A 2,693-nucleotide genomic window follows, 5' to 3' on the forward strand; every position below is an offset into this window, starting at 1 on the left:
ATGACACATTTAAAGAGCTAAAATAAAATCACCCTGATAATCAAGAATTTTATATCTGACAAAATTATCCTTCAGAAATGAGGGAGAATTTAGGAGGTTCCAAGATAAACAAAAGGTGAGAGTGTCTGTTACCACTAGACCTGTCCTACAAGAAATGCTAATGATATTTCTGCAGCTTGAATTGAAAGGACACTAGATAATTAATCAAAGCTGTATGAAGAAATAAAGATTTGGTGTGTGTGGCTGGGGAATTCATGTGGAGGTCAGAGTGGAAGCAGGTGTGAGAGGGCCCGCAGAAGGAAACATGGCTGCCAAAGTGTTTGAGTAGATTGGCAAGTTTGGCCTGACCTTAGCTGTTGCAGGAGGCCTGGTGAACTCTGCCTTATATAATGTGGATGCTGGACACAGAGCTGTCATCTCTGACCGATTCCATGGCGTACAGGACATTGTGGTAGAAGAGACTCATCCCATGGGTACAGAAACCAATTATTTTTGACTGCCCTTCTCGACCACGTAATGTGCCATTCATCACTAGTAACAAAGCTTTACAGAATGTCAGTATCACATTGCGCATCCTCTTCCCGCCCTTCACTAGCCAGCTTCCTCGCATCTTCACCAGCATCACAGAGGACCATGATGAGCGTGTGCTGCCGTCCATCCCTACCGAGATCCTCAAGTCAGTGGTGGCTGCTTTGATGCTGGAGAACTATTCACCCATAGAGAGCTAGTCTCCAGGTAGGTGAGCGGCGACCCTACGGAGCGAGCAGCCAGCCACCTTTGGGCTCATCCTGGACGACGTGTCCTTGACAGGAGCGACCTTCGGAAAGGAGTTCACAGAAGCGGTGAAAGCCAAACAGGTGGCTCAGCAGGAAGCAGAGAGGGCCAGATTTGTGCCGGAAAAGGCTGAGCGGCAGAAAAAGGGGCCATCGTCTCTGCCAAGGGCGACTCCAAAGTAGCCGAGATGATGGCCAACTCACTGGCCACTGCGGGGGACGGCCTGATGAGCTGCGCGAACTGGAAGCTGCAGAGGGCATCACGTGCAAGCTCTCGCTCTCGGAATATCACCTACCTCTGGCAGGGCAATCCCGGCTCCTCCAGCCGCCCCAGTGAGGGCCGCCACCCCCGACCCTGCCTACACCTGCGCGGGCCAACTGTGCCACAGCCTCGAGGGTTAACACCGCCTTCCTTCTGCCCGCAACCCAGAAATCACTGTGAAATGTCACGATTGGCTTAAAGTGAAGGAAGTCAAAGTAAAATCACTTCAGATCTCTAAAAAATCAATATATAAATGAAGATATCCAGTAAAGGTAACTTAACGGGTAAATATAAATGCTAGTATTATTATTTTTTTGACTGATAATTCCACTTTGTGTTTATTACATGATTTAAATACAAATGTGTAAAATATGAATCTATGTAATGGCTACACAGTGTATAAAGTTGTAATTTGTGGCAACGATAACATAAAAGGAGAAGACGGAGATGTACATGAACAGAGTTTTTGTATGAAATTAAAGTTAAGTTGGTATCAATTCAAAGTATATTGTTACAAATTAAGGATGTTAAATGTAATCCCCATAGTAACAAAAAATAAAATAGCTCAAGAATATACACAAAAGTAAAGGAGAGGAAAACCAAATTGGTTTACTAAAATTGAAAAATTAAAAATATAACTAACCCTAAAATGAGGCAATAATGGAATAATGGAACAAATGTATAAGATATACAGGAAACAACAAATAGCAGATATCCTTCCTTATTAGTAAATGTAAATGCATTAAACCCTCTAATCAAAAGGTGGATATTAGCAGAATGAATTTGGTAAAAAATGATACAATTATATGCTACCTACAAAACACTCAATTTAGAACTAAAAACACAAATAGGTTAAAATGAAAACTGGGAAAGTATATCACACAAATAATAACCAAAAGAGAGCTGGAAGCCTATACTACAGACACTCTAGTTTTATAAGAGACAAAGGAGATAAAACAATCGGCTAACAAAGGGGATAAAAAATTATAGGCATATATACACCAAACAAGAGCACTTATGTATATATAAGGGCTTTCAAAGGTCTTTGGGGTGTGTGTGTGTGTGTGTGTGTGTGTGTGTGTGTGTGTGTGTGTGTGTATGGAGGGAGAGAGAGAGAGGTAACATTGACAGAATTAAAAGGAAAAATAGTTCTATAATATTAGTTGGGAATTTCAATACCCCGCTTTCAATAATGTATAGAACATCTAGACAGAAGATCAATTATAATATGTAAGACCTGAAAGATATTATAAACCAACTAGTCCTAACAGACATAGGAACACCTTATTCAACAACAGAAAAATATGCATGTGTCTCAAGTACACATAGACTATTCTCCAGGATAGATCATATGGTAGGTCACAAAACAAGGATTAAGATGTGTTAAAACATTGATATCATACAAAGTATTTTCTCTAGCCACAGTGGAATGAAGCCAGGAATTAATAACAGAAGGAAAACTTAGGAAGTCACAAATATAAAGAAATTAAGCAACACTCTATTAAACAACGAATGGGTCAATGAAGATATAACAAGGTAAATTAGAAAATACTTAGAGATGAATGAAAATGAAAATACAACATACCAAAACTTATGGGATGCAATAAACGCAGTGCTCAGAGAAAAATCTAAAACCATAAATGCCTACATTTAAACAC

The 2,693-nt window shown here is 40.0% G+C and overlaps 1 pseudogene; it reads left to right on the forward strand.

Moving 5' to 3' along the window:
* Positions 1-304: 304 nt before the first annotated feature.
* On the forward strand, positions 305-1,110 carry LOC100453972 (prohibitin 1-like; annotated as a pseudogene).
* Positions 1,111-2,693: the final 1,583 nt, after the last annotated feature.

The sequence above is a fragment of the Pongo abelii genome, chromosome 8, assembly GCF_028885655.2.
Source record: "Pongo abelii isolate AG06213 chromosome 8, NHGRI_mPonAbe1-v2.0_pri, whole genome shotgun sequence".
NCBI classification, from domain to species: domain Eukaryota; kingdom Metazoa; phylum Chordata; class Mammalia; order Primates; family Hominidae; genus Pongo; species Pongo abelii.